The 16,588-nt window shown below is 41.2% G+C and overlaps 1 protein-coding gene across 4 annotated transcripts in view; it reads left to right on the plus strand.

The window, feature by feature from the left end:
- The first annotated feature begins 2,182 nt into the window (after positions 1 to 2,182).
- The window catches only part of MAPKAP1 (MAPK associated protein 1), a 319,648-nt gene continuing 305,242 nt past the window's right edge, over positions 2,183 to 16,588 (plus strand). For 3 of the 4 annotated variants that reach the window (XM_078150124.1, XM_020967541.2, XM_020967542.2), the window contains exon 1: positions 2,185 to 2,432. The gene's annotated coding sequence lies outside the window, so the exon portion shown is untranslated. Of the gene's footprint in view, positions 2,433 to 16,588 lie in introns of all 4 variants that reach the window. The other variant, XM_020967543.2, reaches the window with a different exon arrangement.

A 16,588-nucleotide genomic window follows, 5' to 3' on the forward strand; every position in this document is an offset into this window, starting at 1 on the left:
TCAGAAGTTAGCTTGAACCTTAAAACCTTATCCCTCTTACACTAACAATATTAAGGGAGCAGATAGATATTATTCTAGTCTGGGCTCTCTGAGGAGAGCAGTGTGTCCTGTGGGCCTCAACTTCTTGCTTCCTCTCCAGTCAGGAATTAAAGTTTTCTTTGGAGAAGGGCTGGGGAGAAGGGACTAGAGATGTCTGCTCTGCCTCCCTTTGAGCCACACAATGATATCTCTATGCTACATGTGGGAGTACAGCCCCTTGCAACATATAGGGCCATGCCACATATTCAAGTCTGTTCACTGGTATTTCTCTTTCTTTCTTTCTCCCTTCCTTCCTTGGCAATTGAGGTTAAGTGACTTGCCCACAGTTACACAGCTACCAAGTGTTGTGTGTCTGAGGCCGAATTTGAACTCTGGTTCTCTTGACTCTAGGGCAAGTGCTCTATCCACTTCACCACCTAGCTGCCCCCTTATTCATTGGTATGTCTGGTTAGACTAGCCCCTTGGAAATCGATCTTGAGGTAGGGACTAAAGTTTTCTCAAAACACAGTTGGACTTGGAGTCAGGAAACCTAAATTGGAATATCTGAGCTACTTACTAGTTGTATGACCTTTGGCAAGATGTTTCTCCTTTCTGAATCTGTGTTCTAAAAGGATAATTGATCTAGTGTTGTAAGGGACGTCAGTGGCTATCTAATTCAACTGCCTCCTTTTACAAGAGGAAAGCTAGGCACAAGGAGGTTAAGTGATTTACCAGTGTCAGGGAGGTAATGCGTGGAAGTCAGAGAGTAATTTGAAATAGATAACTTCTAAGTCTACTCTGGGCAATTAGGTGGCACTGTGGATAGAGTGCCAGGCCTGGAATCAGGAAGACTAATCTTCCTGATTTCAAATCTGACCTTAGATACTTCCTAGTTGTGTGATCCTGGGCAAGTCACTTAACCCTCTTTGCCTCCATTTCCTCATCTGTAAAATGAGCTGGAGAAGGAAATGGTATACCACTTCAGTATCTTTGCCAAGAAAACCCCAAATGGGGTCACAGAGAGTTGGACATGACTAAATAACAACATAGTACTATTCCAGTTTTAGATACTATGAAACTTATGAAGGAGAAGGGATGTCAAGTCAACAATCATTTATATCAACTGCCCATATACACCAGGCACTATGCCAAGCACTGGGGATACAAAGAAAGGTAAAAACAATTCCTGCCATCGACAAGCTCACAATCTAATAAGGGAGACAAAAACTTAACTTACAAATAAGAAAGTCTACACCCTGTCTGCAATCAAAGTACCTGTGTTAAGAACTCTAGCTGTGAAATCAGAAGACTTGGGTTCAAAACACCAATCAGCCACCTAACTGTATGTGTGACACTGAGCATACAGTAGACCAGAAGTTTTCAAAGTGTGTCCAGGGATGAAGGGTCTGCAAGGTCAAAACTATTTTCACAATAATACTAAGATATGATTTACGTATTAAAATACTCCTACCTTTTCCAAATACCTATTTGTGTGAGGCTGGATTTCTCCAGGCATTTCAACCAAAGCAACATATTGAATGCAGCCTATATAAACCTAGCTGTCTTCTAGTAAGCCAGACATTAAAAAGATTTGCTAAAATTTTTGAAGCAATGCCACTCTTTTAATTTTTTTTTTTGGAAAAGAGTGATTTTCATAAATAGTATGCTATTTATGTTAACCCAATGTATTTAAAAATCAGTAATAAATGTTTTTACTAAAATGTATCAGTTTTAATTTCTAATGAAATAAATACCGATTTAACCCACATAAAAGCTGTATGAGATGCTCAATACTTTTTAAGAGTGTAAAGAAGTCATGAGACCCAAAAGTTAAAGGCTGCAGAAGACAATACGCCGGTGTACCAGGAACATAATTTCTCAATCCTTCTGGGGCCTCAGTCTCCTTGTTTTAAAATGAGTAGAGTTGGATTAGACGATTTCTAAAGTATCTTCTAAATCTAAATCTGTGATACCGCGAGCTCTTGCTCAAATGCCACCGGCCCGACCTGAAACTGCCAGGGAACTCAGACAGAAGCGCCCGGGGGCAGTGGCGCACGCGCAGATCCCACGCACTGGCGTGGGTCACCGCTAGAGGAAGGAGCCGCTTTCAGCCTTCGCCGCTGGAGCGTGCGCACAACGGACCTCAGAGTGACTTCCGGTGCGGCCGCCCGGGGTGAATCGGGGTCGGGTTTGGGGTGGCACAGGGAAGCTAGCGATGCGGTTCCGGGGCACGGCGCTGTACCTGAGCTTCTGAGCCGTGGCTCAGGCTGCGGGGGCCCAGGGGCCGGTCAGAGCCTGGTTTGGGGCAGGGGGAGAGCCCCGGAAAGTGGAGCGGAACCGGTCCTGGGAGGAGGGCCCCGGCCCAGATACCGACCCTCCTCCCACCCCCCCGTACCCCCGCCCCGAGGATTCCAGTAAGTGTGGAGGTGCCGAGGGAGCCGCGGGCCCATCCGGGGACGGGGCTGGTGCCATTGCCCTCCTCCTCACGGGCGGGCGGTGGGGGGGGCGGCGGCGTGAGGACCCTGGCGTCCTCGCCTTCTGTGGGGAGCGGCCAGTTCGGGAGTGGGTCTGGCCTGGCTGGGGTGCCCGGTCCTTCCTGTCCCTGGGGAGCAGTGACCAGGGTTACCTACAGGGTTATCTTCGGCTGACCCCTCTGACCCCCAGGAAGTTCTAGGAGCCTCCCCTCTTCCACAGGCGCGTGGTGGTGGTGATACCCCAGAGGTACTGGGGTACTAGACACCCGCCTCCATTTAACCTCTGCCTCAGTTTACTCTTCTATAAAATGGGAATAATAGTACCTATCTGGCAGGGTTGTTGTGAGGATCAAATGAGACAGTATCTGTAAAAAGCGCTTAGCATGGTGCCTGACATATAGAAGGCGCTATGTAAATTCCTTTGCTCTCCCCACTTTGGATTTTTGGGGGGATGTGGATAGATCCATTCATTTCTGGGTGGAAGTGGAACGACAGTGAATGCAGGCCAGTGTGTTTCAGTGTATCCCCAGCAACTTGACAGTCAAGTCAACAAGCATTTATTGAGCAGTTACTAAGTGCCAATCATTGTGCTAAGCGTTGAGGGTATAAAGAAATGCAAAAATAATCCCTGACCTTTTAGAGCTTACGTTCTAATGGGAAAGACAACATACAACCAACCATGTACATACAGGATATATGCAAGGTAAATTGGAAGTAATGTGGGAAGGAAGGCACTAAGATTGAGAACTGGGAAAGGCATTTTGCACAAAGTTTGAGGGCATTAATCCTAAACTTCTGTGAAGCCCAGATGATCAGGGTGAAAGGAGAGTTCCAGGCATGGGGGACAGCCCGGTGAAGATATCTGGAGTTGAAGATGGATTGTCTTGTGAGAAGAAACAAAAAGACCAGTGTTCCTGGACTTTAGAATATATTGGGGGGGGGCGGGCGGTGTTAAAGTGTAAGTGTAAGAGTGGAAAGGTAGGAAGGAGCTAAGTTGTAAAGAGCTTTAGAGGCTAAACAGAATTTTCTGTTTTATCCTGGAAGTAATAGGGAGCCATAAGAGTTTCTTGAGTAGGGGGTGACATGGTCAGATCTGAGCCTTGCTTAAGAAGATCGGTTTGACAGTTGAGTGAAGGATGAACTGGAGTGGGGAAAGATTTCAGGCAGGGAGATAGACTAGAAAGCTGTGACAGTAGTACAGGTTAGGATGATTCCACCTGGTTGGTGATAGTCAGAAGAGAAAAGAAGGCATATAGGACAAATGTGAGGAGGATAGAATGGAAAGGAGTTGGAGGATGGGAATGGGAGGGGAGGAGAGTGAAGATTTGAAGATAACAGGTTTTGAATCTGGATAACTGGGAGTATGCTTTTTATAGTAAAAGGGCAGTTCAGAAGAGAGGAATATTTTGGGAAAAGATAATTCACTTTTGGGTATGTTGAGTTTAAGATGTCTTACAGTTGTGTCACAGACTGGGTTAAAGCGGGGAACTATCATCATAGAGGCAAAACTAATTCTTGGCTCTCACCTTTTGTTTTCCCCCCCACTTCACACATATTCCTCTCCCCCACACAATTCCAGTCAAATTAGCCTGCTAGCAAACTGTTTCCTATACTTGGCTTTTTTCTCCCACCTCAGGTGTTTGATCTTTGTAGAGACCATCCATATTCCTCTCTGGAATAGGTTCTCTCTTACCTTAGCCTCCTAGAGTCCCTAGCTTCCTTCAAAACACGCAGTTCAGATGTTACCTCCATCTCCCTTTCCTAATCTTACTTCTTGTTAGTGCTGTCTTCTGGAAATTACTTTGCATTACTTTGTTGTACTTTTTGTTACTTTATTATACTTTGTATTTGCAAAGTATTTTGCGGAACTTTAAATCACTGTGTTTCTTTCCCATGGAATGAAAACTCCTTGAGGTCAGGAACTTTTTAGTTTTGATCTTAATATTGCAGGTGCTTAGCACGGTACCTGGCACATAGATGCACAATGAACGTTTGTTGAATAGAAGTTGGAATAGCATGTTAGAGTAGCAAGGCACTTCATGATGTGTAATGTTAGAGCTGAGAGGGTCCTTAGAACTTACAGTGTTTGGTATGTATACAGAGTGTCCCAAAAATCTTAGTGCAGACTTGGTTCATCCTGTATTTCTGTGGCCAAACAGTAATTTACTTCATTGCTCCGCAATTTCATCTGAATGCTTCCTCTACTAACTCCAAATACAAGCCCAGCATACTTTAGAAGATAGTTTTTGTGAGTTGTTTTGCCAGTCTTTGCCTGTTGGCCAACTTACTAGTGAAAAGCAATTTAAGATGACTTTAAGACTTTTTAGAGGGAGCTGACTCCCTGTTTTCTTCTGATTACTGGGTGAAGCTTCAGAATAAACACTGATTTTAATTTGTTGTACATCAAAAAGTTTTCATTCAACCTGTTTTGTTTTCTTTTTTCAGGTGATATTTCCTTCCCTCCCCTTCTCCCAACAGCTTTTTAAGTACTAACAAATTTAGAAAACTTTCTGTTGCAGACAGTTGCGCATCCACAGAATGAAACCTACACCATCAATATCTACTAAATTTTAGGCATCAAGTATGTATAGTAGGGATTATATACTCATGCCCACATTACCAGCTCTGTGAGGTCTTTGAAAATCACTTCTTTAAGCCACAATTTTCTTTAAACAGTTCATCTGTAAAATGGGGGGAAATACTTATGCAGCCTGCCATGAAAGTCTTTCTTTGTGCATGCCCTTTCTTATTTTAAAGTGCTGTGCAACTGGGAGCTATTATTACTTTAAGTCTCTCTTTTTTTTTACAAGGAACTTTTAGGTATAATTTTATTAAAAGGGTTAGAATAAAGACCTGAAAGAGCATAGAATTTATCTGGTTTGCCTTTGAATGAAGTTTGGCAGTTGGTACTGGGCTTATTTTACTCATACTGATTTTTAGAAATACTTCCACATGCAGTTAGATGAATTTCAGTATATAAATATGTGAATATTCATATTCCAACCAATCAATCAATGAACATTTATTGAAATGCCCATTATAGAATTGTGCAAGGAGCTAGGGATACAAGTATAGTAAATAAAATAATCCCAGCTTTCAAGGAGATGGCATTCTAATTGGGGGGAGGAGGGATAACAAGTGCAGAGATAAGTATATTGAGCAGAAATACAAAGGAAATAAATGCAAATATATGCAGGGTAAATGAATGCATGTGATAAGGCATTAGCCATATGGGGATCAAGGAAAGCTTCATATAGTAATAACACTAGAATTATACTGAAGAGAGTAACTCTGTAAAGTAGAGCTAAGGAGGGAGCGTACTCTAGGAAAAACCAGTGCAAAGGCGCAGAGACAGAAAATAGATTTCTGTGTGGGGAACATATAGGACAGGTTGGATGGATCACAGGATGGAGGAGGGGTTTAAAGAGATATGATGTCTAACAAGACTAAAGAGATACTGTAGTTTGGGGCCAGGCTGTATAAGGCTTTTTTTTTTTCATTTTTAGGCAGTTGGGGTTAAGTGACTTGTCCAGGGTCACACAGCTAGTAAGTGTCAAGTGTTTGGTCTGAGGCCGGATTTGAACTCAGGTGTTCCTGACTTCAGGGCCGGTGCTCTATCCACTGTGCCACCTAGCTGTCCCTGTATAATGTTTATATATGTTTAGCTTTAAAAGCTAAACAGAGGGGTTTATATTTCATCTTTGATAGGAACTCACTGGAGTTGATTGAATAGGGGACTCACATAGTCAGGTCTATGCTAAAGGAAACTTACTCTGGTAGAGTATGTGGAACAGAGAGTAGAGAGGGCAGAGTTATGAGTCAGGGAGACCCTTGCAATAATCTAGGTGAAGGGTCTTAGGTGGTAATCGTGTGAATGGAGAAAAGGAATCAAAGTAGAAAGAACATATGGAGGTAGAAAGAACAAGATTTGACAACTATATGCATGGGGTGATGAATAATGAGGAGCTGAGGATAATGCTAAGATTATGAACCTGGAGGCTAGAAGGATTCCTTTGACACTACTACTACTACCACTACCACCACCACCACCACCACCACCACCACCACCACCACTGCTACTGCTGCTACTACTACTGCTATACCAACAATAAGAAGTATAACAGGAAGAAAAAGAAATACTAACACTTATATAGCACCTACCATATACCAGGGACTGTGCTAAGCACTTTACAGCTGTTGTCTCATTTGGTCCTCACAACTGCCCTAGGAGGGAGATGCTTATTATTTCCATTTTACAGGTGAGGAAACTGAGATAAACAGAGATTAAATGACTTGCCCAAAGTCACACAGCTAGTAAATGTCTGAGGCCAGCTTGGAAGTCAGGTCTTCCTGACTACATGAATGGTCCTCTATCTGTTGAGCCTCCTAACTGCCCTTATGGATATTTGGAAAGTGAGAGAATATGGAGGAAAGATACTGAGTCCAGTTTTGGAAGTGCTGAATTTGAGATGTCCTTGGAACACTCCCTTTCAACATTTACTTCCACAACATTTTGAGTTCCAAATTTTCACCCCATCTCCCCCTCCCCCCACCCCAAGATGGCATGCATTCAGAATACTCCTTCCCCTAGTCTGCCCTCTCTTCTGTTTCTCCACCCCCTTCTCTTATCCCTTTCTCCTTCTGTTTTCCTGTAGGGCAGGATAGACTTCTGTACCCCATTTCCTGTATTTCTTATTTCCCAGTTGCATGTGAAAACATTTTTTTAAAACATGTGTTTTTAAAACTTTGGTTCAAATTTTTCCTTCCTCCCTCCCACCACCCTCATTGAAAAGGCAAGCAACTCAATATAGGTTATACATGTGCAGTTATGCAAAACACTTCCATAGTAGACATGTTGTAAAAAACTACCTCTATTTCCCTTAGTCTTATCCTGCCCCCCCAATTTATTCTATTCTTTCTTTTGACCCTGTCCCTCTTCAGAAGTATTTGCTTCTGATCACCCCCTTTCCCAATCTGCCCTCCTCCCTATCATCCCTCTGCTCTCTTGTCCCCTTCCCCCCCTTATTTTCCTGTAGGGTAAGACAGATTTCCATACCCAATTGAAAGTGTATGTTATTCCCTCCTTAAGCCAAATCCTATGAGAATAAGATTCACTCATTCCCTCTCACCTTCCCCCATTTTCCCTCCACTCTAAGAGCCTTTTCTGCTTTTTTTTGTGAGATAATTTACCCCATTCTACCTCTCCCTTTCTTCTTCTAGTATAATCCTCTCTCATCCCTTAATTTTATTCTCCAGATATGACTCCTTAATCTTCAACTCACTCTGTGCTCTCTGTCTCTCTGTCTCTCTATGTACATACATATAATTTTTCCCCCCCTCCAACTACCCTAATACTGACAAAGGTCTCATGAGTTATAAATATCATCTTTCCATGCAGGAATGTAAACAGTTCAACCTTAATAAGTCTCTTATGATTTCTCTTTCCTGTTTACCTCTTCATGTTCCACTTGAGTCTTGTATTTGAAAGTCAAATTTTCTATTCAGCTCTGGTCTTTTCATCAAGAATGCTTGAAAGTCCTCTATTTCACTGAATGACCATTTTTTCCCCTGAAGGATTATACTCAGTTTTGCTGGGTAGGTGATTCTTGGTTGTAATCCTATCTCCTTTGCCCTCCAGAATATTATATTCCATGCTCTGCGGTCCTTTAATGTAGAAGCTGCTAAATCTTGTGTTATCCTGATTGTGTTTCCACAGTACTTGAATTGTTTCTTTCTGGCAGCTTGTAATATTTTCTCCTTGACCTGGGAACTCTGGAATTTGGCTACAATATTCCTAGGAGTTTTCCTTTGGGGATCTCTTTCAGGAGGAGATGTGGATTCTTTCAATTTCTATTTTGCCCTCTGGTTCTAAATATCAGTGCAGTTTTCCTTGATAATTTCTTGAAAGATGATGTCTAGGCTCTTTTTTTGATCATGGCTTTCAGATAGTCCAATAATTTTTAAATTCTCTCTCCTGGATCTATTTTCCAGGTCACTTGTTTTTCCAATGAGATATTTCACATTGTTTCTAATTTTTTAATTTCTCATAAAGTCACTAGCTTCCGATTGCTCTATTCTAATTTTTAAGGAAGTATTTTCTTCAGTAATCTTTTGGACTTCCTTTTCCATTTGGCCAATTTTTCTTTTTAGGGCATTCTTTCTCATTGGCTTTTTGGACCTCTTTTGCCATTTGGGTTAGGCTATTTTTTAAGGTGTTATTTTCTTCAGTATTTTTTGGGTCTCCTTTAGCAAGCTGTTGACTTGTTTTTCATGATTTTCTTGCATCACTCTCATTTCTCTTCCCAGTTTTTCCTCTACTTCTCTTACTTGCTTCTCAGAATCCCTTTTGAGCTCTTCTCATATTTTTCTTGGAGGCTTTGGATGTAGGAGCTTTGACTTTGTTGTCTTCTTCTGGTTGTATGTGTTTTGATCTTCTTTGTCACCAAAGTAAGATAATATAGTCTGACTCTTTTTGCACTGCTTGCTCGTGATCCTGGCCAATTACTTGAATTTTAAACTCTTTGTTAAGGTAAGAGTCTGCTTCCAATGTGGAGAATGTACTGTTCCAAGCTTCGGGCATTTGTACAGCTGTTTTCATAGGGACCTGTAAATTTTCAGTTCTTTCAGTAGTATAAGGGGCGAGCTGTTTACTCCTTTCCTGGCCTGTGCTCTGGTCTATTAGTGACCATGAGCACTCCTTTCTGTCCTGGAACTATGAGGAAGGTTTCCTTCTGCACAGCCACTACAAGCTCCTCCTTGCCCTAGGACTGCCTCCTAGAACTATGACCCAGATCCAAGCATGGGCAAAGCAAGAGATTTCTGCCTCAGCACTGGCAAAGAGATCCCTGCAATCCCCCTCTGATCAGCCACTTGATTCCCCCTCAGTCTGTGGGCCAGAAGCTCAGGACTCAGCCACTGCCTTGGCGCCCAATCTCTGGGCTCTGGAACCGGCTCTGAGACCTGGCTTCTCTCTCACCGCAGAAACAGACTTTTCCCTCTGAACTTCTAAGTTGTCTTTGGCGTTCTTGGGTTGAGAAGTCTGGAAACCACCACAGCTGCCTGCAATTCAGTCCTCTGAGGCCTGCTCTAGGTTCGCTGCTGCCTGCACGCCCATGCTGCACTGCTCCTCTCCTAGCCTGGCAGATATACCTTTCTGATCAACTATCTAGGTTGTCTTTGGCTGGAAATTTGTTTCACTCTGTCTTTTTGTAGGTTCTGCTGCTTTAGAATTTGTTTAGAGCCATTTTTTATAGGTATTTGGAGGAGTTTGGGGGAGAGCTGAAGCAAGTCACTGCTTTCACTCAGCCATCTTGGCTCCGCCCCCTATTTTAAGTCTTAAGGAAAGAGAAAGTAGGGAAGAGTGAGAGTATTGTAATAGAAATAGCTGTGGACTTGGAGACCTGACTTAGAGTCCCAGTTTTGCCATAGGCTGACTGTGTGTTCTTAGGCAAGTCACATTACCTACCTTCAGTTCCCACGTCCCTAAATTGATGAGATTGTATGGTATGAGATTGTATGGTATCTATAAGGTCCTCACCTCCGAATTTTTTTTGGCTGACATTCTGTTTTCTGTCTTCTAAAATACTGTTTTCCAAGGTCACTTCTGGCTCTGTGTTCTATGTCTTAAGGTTCCTTCTAGCTCTTTCTCTGAGTCTTTTCTACACATCAGTGAAACTATACTGTTTCACAGTAGCAAAAATGCCACTGAAGTCTATATCCTCACAATGAGCCTTAGTAGTTTATGGGGAGGTATTTATTATTATTACCCTCAAAGGTGTATTGATCTTCTATTTTGCGAGGCTGTGCTAGGCATTGGGGTATTGAAATGGTTTCCTTTCCTTATAGGGCTTACAGTCTAGTTGGGGAACCAGTTCATATGTATGAAATGATACATAATAATAGCTAACATTTATGTAGTGCTTTAAGAATTCCCAAACACTTCATGTACATTTGATCTTCGAATCTAACCTGAGTCAGATAATAATCAGTCAGTAAGCTTTAATTAAGTGCTTACTGTGTACCTGGCACTATGCTAAGGGCTGGGATACAAGGAAAAGGAAAAACAAATCCTGTCATTAAGGAGCTTAAATTCTAATAGAGGAAGCCACATACACCCACACCCCTCCCCCCCATATGGTGTCCCAAAAGTTTTAGTATTCAGGTTTAAGCTTTAAGGAGAAAGGAGAGAATCGTTTGTTAAGTGTCTAATATATGCCAAAGACAATGTTAGACACTTTACAGATATTTCATTTGATCCTTACTACAATCCTGGGAAGGAAGTGCTATTATTATTCCCATTTTACAGTTGAGGAAACTGAGGAAGACAGAGGTTAAATAACTTGCTCAGGATCACATACCTAGTAAGTATCTGAGGCCAGATTGAAATGAACTCACGTCTCCCTGACCAACCTATTATCCGCTGTACCACCAAGCTGCCTCTTTAACACCTTAAAATTTTAAGTTTCAAGTAAGACTTTTGGAGTGCCCTGTATACATACACACATATAAAAATCAGTACATACGCAACAAATATAGAGTAGGTAGAAGAATGCCTCAGGGACTTGGAAAGACCTGTAAGAAGTAGTGCTTTGTGGAATTGTCTTTGAGGAAGCCAGGGATTCCCCAAGGCCAAGGTGAAGAGGGAAGGCATTCCAGGAATGGGGAATAGCCATGGAAAAGGTACTGAAAAGGAAGATGGAGTGTTTTGTTACTTTATTGTACTTTGTATTTGCAAAGTGTTTTGTGGTACTTTAAATCACTGTGTTTCTTTCCCATGGAATGAAAATAAGACCATTGTGGCTGGACTATAGAATATGTGGAGAGAAATGTGTTGAAATACCAGAAAGGCAGAGAGGGGACCAGTTGTGGAGAACTTTAAATGCCAAAGAGCAGAGTTTGTATTTGATCCTAGGGATAATGGAGAGTCATTGGAGTTTATTGAGAGGAAAACTGACGTGGTCTGACTTATTTAGGAAAATCTATTTGACAGACTTGTGGAGATTGGAAATGGATTGGATTGGAAAGAGGAGAGAGATTTAAAGTAGAGATTCCAATTAAAAGGCTTTTGCTATAGTCTGTGTAAGAAGTGATGAGGTCAAGGTTGTGAGCTTGGGTGACTGGAAGGATGGTTATGCCCTTGCTAGTAATAAGGTGGTTTGAAAGAGAAATGGGTTTGGAGGGAAAGAGTTAGCAGCCAAGGTAGAATTTCATGAGGATTTCCTAATGAATGGGGAGGTTTGATCATGTTGGAAGGCAAGATAGGCAAGGCTTCAAGCATTTATTGAACACTAACTGTGAGTCAGATGTTGTGTAGAGAAGGAATCTCAGGTTATACGGAGACTTTGGAAATTAGAAACAGTGGGGATGATTGTTGAGGGAAGCTGGACAAGACAGGAGAATATGGGGTCAAGGGTACAAGGAGAATTGGCCTTGGCAAGCAGAAGAGCTACCTCATCATTAAAAACTGGAGGAAAGGAGATAGTAGAAGGAAGGGAGAAGAGAGAGTTCTTGACAAATGGCCTTAATTTTAAAAATGAATGTACATATTATCCCTATTTTATAGATGATGAAACTGAGGTTCATAGAGGTGGCCCAAGGGTCCACAGCTAGAGTAATAAGTGGAATAAGTGGACTCATGTCTTTAAGACTCTTAAGCCTAATGCTCTTTCTACTATACCATGCTGTTTACATTAAGTATACAAGATAGTATGTTTTTACAGAGGGATTAGGGAAGGCTTCCTTCGGGAGGTAGACTTGAGAATAATACCTTTAAGGAGTTAAATAATGTTACAAGAGTAGAGAAGGCTTTTCCAGCGGGGAGGATTGTGCAAGCAAAGAGGGGAGCAATAATTGGCATGTGTAAGGAACAGTGACGAGACCAGTCTGACTGAAGTGAAGGATTCCTCTAAGGTAGTAATGGGAAATTGGTTGGAGGAGGTATTAGAGGCCAGATTATGGAGTCTTTAGTGTCCAGCTAAGGAGATATTCCACAGTCCTGATCTTTAACCCTTCATATTTTAAATATTTAAATATTTAAGAAAAGTTACCTTATGTTGTGAATAAATTTGGAAGTTTTTGAGACATTCTAACCAGCATCAAAAGTTTGAGTATTTTGCTATTAGGAAACAAAATTTCATTTGCTTAATTGTTTTTGAGCACCTGTATAGTCTTAATGAATCAGGAGGTATGCATGGTAAAATGGAAAGAGCAGAAGATTTAGGGACAGTTGATGGCCTCATTGTCATTTTCTGGCTGTGTGATATTGAACACATTTTTTCACCCCTCTGCACCGCAATGTTGTTATGTGTAAAATGAGAATAGTAATACCAACATTGCCTGCTTCACAGATGAGTCTCAAATGAGATAATGTAAAGTGCTTCCTAACAATAAAGGTGTGATATTTTTATGATTCATATTTCCTGATTATTCACCTTCAAAAATCTTTGTTAAGCACTTGTCTGCAAGTCCATCACTAGGTGACAGAAGTACAAAGATGAAAAAATGCTATTGTCTCTGCCCTTGGTGAGTTTACAATAAATTTAGGAGGATTTAACATAAGCTAGTATGTTATAAGGGAAAAAAGAAGTTTAGACAAAGTATGAGAAAGGAAAGATTACTTTCAGCTAGGAATACCAGGGAAGTCTGGAGAAGGGGGAGGTGGAAAGGGAGCGGATTGCAGGCATTGCAGACAGCCTATTGGGTTTTACAAGGGAAACTGAAGAATTGGACCTATGAATAGAATAGCTAGTGCTCTAGTTTGGCAGAAAAAGAGAGTGTGTTAAAAAGATAATATGGAGATAAGGTTGGGGCCTGTGATTTCATAATTTAGGGAGATCTTGGTTATGGAAACTCCTAACACAGATTCAGTCTTTTTCTCAACTTAAAGTGTTGGAGAATTGCCTGGGTTACTATGAGGTTAAATGATATGCCCAAGGTTACAGAGATTGACTGGAAAAGTAGGTTGGAGACAGATTGTGGGGGCCTTTAAGTGACAGGATAAAGTGTTGACATTTTGTTCTTTAGTCAGGACAGAGCCATTGAAAGTTTTTTGGTAGGGATGTGGCATGGTCCTATACATGCATTAAAAAGATTCTTTTGGCAACTGTTTGAAGACAGATTGAAGTGGTGAGACCATGGTGGCAGGAAGACCGATCAGGGAAGTCTTAGAGTAGTCATAGACAGTTATAAGAACTTTAGAGTGGCAACAGAGAAAGTAGTGAAGAGGAGATGCATATGGTTATCTTAAATGTTACAAAGAAAATGTCAGAAGTGAAAGGGGGTCTTGTTAGTCCTACTTTGCAGGTGTGGTTTACAGTGTGGATTTGGTGTATAGCTGGGATGTGTTTTGGATTCTGAGATACTCCTCTTTGAGCTAGAGATCCCTGATTCCTTCCACTGATTGTCACTGTGGAATGAGTTCCAGTTCCCTCTTGCTGGTTACCTTCCTCTAATAATTTATATTTGCGCACTGTCACATTCTTTAGCTCATTTGATTTTTATAAAGCCTAGTAAGTTGATTAGGTACTTATTAGCTCTTATTTTATAGATATACTGAGGCACAGAGAGGTTATCAGTTCCCTTAAGGTCAGAGAATTCTAGAATATTAGAGTTAGAGAGAATCCAGTCAATTCCCTAACATAAAACAATAATTCTCTCCATGGCAGATCTTCTTAAACTTTTTTTTTGTGTCACAGACCATTTTAGCAGTCTGGTGAAACCTGTGTACCCTTTTTCAGAATGTTTTAAAATGATTGGAGGAAATGCTAAATTTCAGTGAGGGGTTAAGAAACGTAAAGATGTAATTTTTTTTCCCTATCCAAGTTCACAGACCCCTTGAAATTTGTCTACTGACCTATTATGGGATAGTCAACCCTAGGAGAACTCCTGTTCTGTGGCATCCCTGATAAGTGATTAATCCTCTATCTCCTCATATTGAGTATAGTAAAAGACCTCCAGTGACAGGAACTTAGATCAGGAAGAAGCCCTTTCTCTTTGTTTCTGTTCCTCCGCCTCCTCCTCTACTACCACCATCACCACCATCCATCTGCTTCTTGTCTTCTTTTCTGCCTCTTGATCTGAAATTTGTGCTCTGGGACCAAGCAATTTGAATACAATTGCATTTCTACCTGATGGTCCTTCCACATTTGAAAATAGCTATCATAGGCCCCTTAATCTATAAAGTGGGTAGTTGGAAGAGTTTGGTGCTCTATTCAAGAGACAAGGAAGACTCTGCCACTAAGGAGCTGTGAACAAGACCTGGGGGGGTTATTGACAGTTGCTCAACTGATTTGGATTTTAAAAGTCAGCTTACCAAATACGGATGGGGACAGTTCCTGTAAAAGAGAGCTAGGGATTGTAGGGGACAGCAAGTTCGTGTGAGTCAACTGTGTGACCTGACAGGTAAAAAAGTAGCTAGTAGTCTAACACTGGGCAACAGCTGGAAAAGCCACTGGGTCCAAAATGGAGATAATAAATCTGTGATACTCTGCCCTGGTTAGCCTCTAGAGGAATTCTGTGTTTAGTTTTAGGCACCACATTTTAGGAAAGACATAGATAAGCTGAAGTGGATCCAGAAGATAGAGCTGTTTCACGAGAAGATTGGTTGAAGAAAATGGGAGCTGCAGAAGAGAAAATTTATTTTAGAGTACTAGATCATTTTCTTCCAAGTATTTGAAGGACTCTCATGTTGAAGAGGGTTTATACTTGTTCTCTTTGTCCCCAGGAAGCAAAGGTAGGAATATTGGATGAAAATTACAGGGGAGGTAGATTTAGGCTTGAAATAAGGAAAAGCTTCTTCATAATCAGAGTTGTACCAAAGTGAAATGGGCTGCCTGTGGAGGAGGAGTCTTCTCTTCATTGGAGGTCTAAAATCAGAGGTGGGATGATAAGTTGTTGGGATTTTGCAAAAAGTATTCTTGGTCAGGTCTGGGTTGGGTTGGTTGGCTTCTGAGGCTTCTTCCAACTCTTAGATTCTGAGATACTCCTCTTTGAGCTAGAGATCCCTGATTCCTTCCACTGATTGTCACTGTGGAATGAGTTCCAGTTCCCTCTTGCTGGTTACCTTCCTCTAGATGTTCCAGCTTGTCAATATTCTTAGAATGTTGGTGCCCTGATATGACAGAATACTTCAGATGGGGTCTGACTAGGTAGAGGGCATGGGAATTACCCTTGAATTATCAACCTGAGGCTTTTATCTATATCATTGAAGATGGCTCTAGCCTTTTTACTTTAGTGTGATACTAGACACATTGAGTTTGCTAGTCATTAAACCCCCCCCAAGGTCTTTTTCACAGCTCCTTAGTGGCAGTCTTCCTTGTTGTTTGAATAGAGCACCGCACTCTTCCAATTGCCCACTTTCCTTCTCTTGATCAGAGAGTGTAGTTATTTGAGAAGGGCCATTTCAGTCTCCCTTGCATCTGTGTTTGTTCATTTTAGCCTCTTGGGGAAGACTTTGATGTGCAAGTAACTCTGAAAATGCATGATGTTTTGTTGAAGATAAGCACTCAAGATTGAAAAGGAGAGTGGAGACACCCAGTACTGAGATAGAAATACATTCAGGGATTTCCCCACCCAAGAACTTAATTTATTTTTATTTTAATACAAGACAGCCACAAAGAGCAAATTGAAGAAATATTGGCCCCCTAGCTACTTGCTTTCATTCATACTCTGTTTTATAAGGAAATGCTATTGAATATAAAACCAAAGGGAATAAATCCCGAGTAGTCATTTAAAATTTATTAACCCAAGTTGGCAGCAGCCTAGATATATGAGGGAAAGTAGATTTAATATAGGAAACGCAAAATTTGGACCAGAACATGAAAACCATTTTCAGTAATTGAAAGGGAGAAAAATGGGGGAAATGACTTAAAAACAAAACAGAAAATCTGGAAACAGTACAAGGTGGTAGAAAGCCATTGGAATTAAATTACAGTGATTGCTTGCCATATAGATTGGCTATTATGTTAAATTTATCTGTAACTCATATGTGGTGCTAGGTTTACACCATACCAGACCTGAATATCCTTTTATGAATATGCTTTTATTGTTGATGTAGAGCATATGGATGGTTGTATAAAACATTTAAAAAAGAGACTGTT

The sequence above is a fragment of the Phascolarctos cinereus genome, unplaced genomic scaffold (genome assembly GCF_003287225.1).
Source record: "Phascolarctos cinereus isolate Bilbo 61053 unplaced genomic scaffold, phaCin_HiC Scaffold_2;HRSCAF=192, whole genome shotgun sequence".
Classification (NCBI taxonomy): Eukaryota; Metazoa; Chordata; class Mammalia; order Diprotodontia; family Phascolarctidae; genus Phascolarctos; species Phascolarctos cinereus.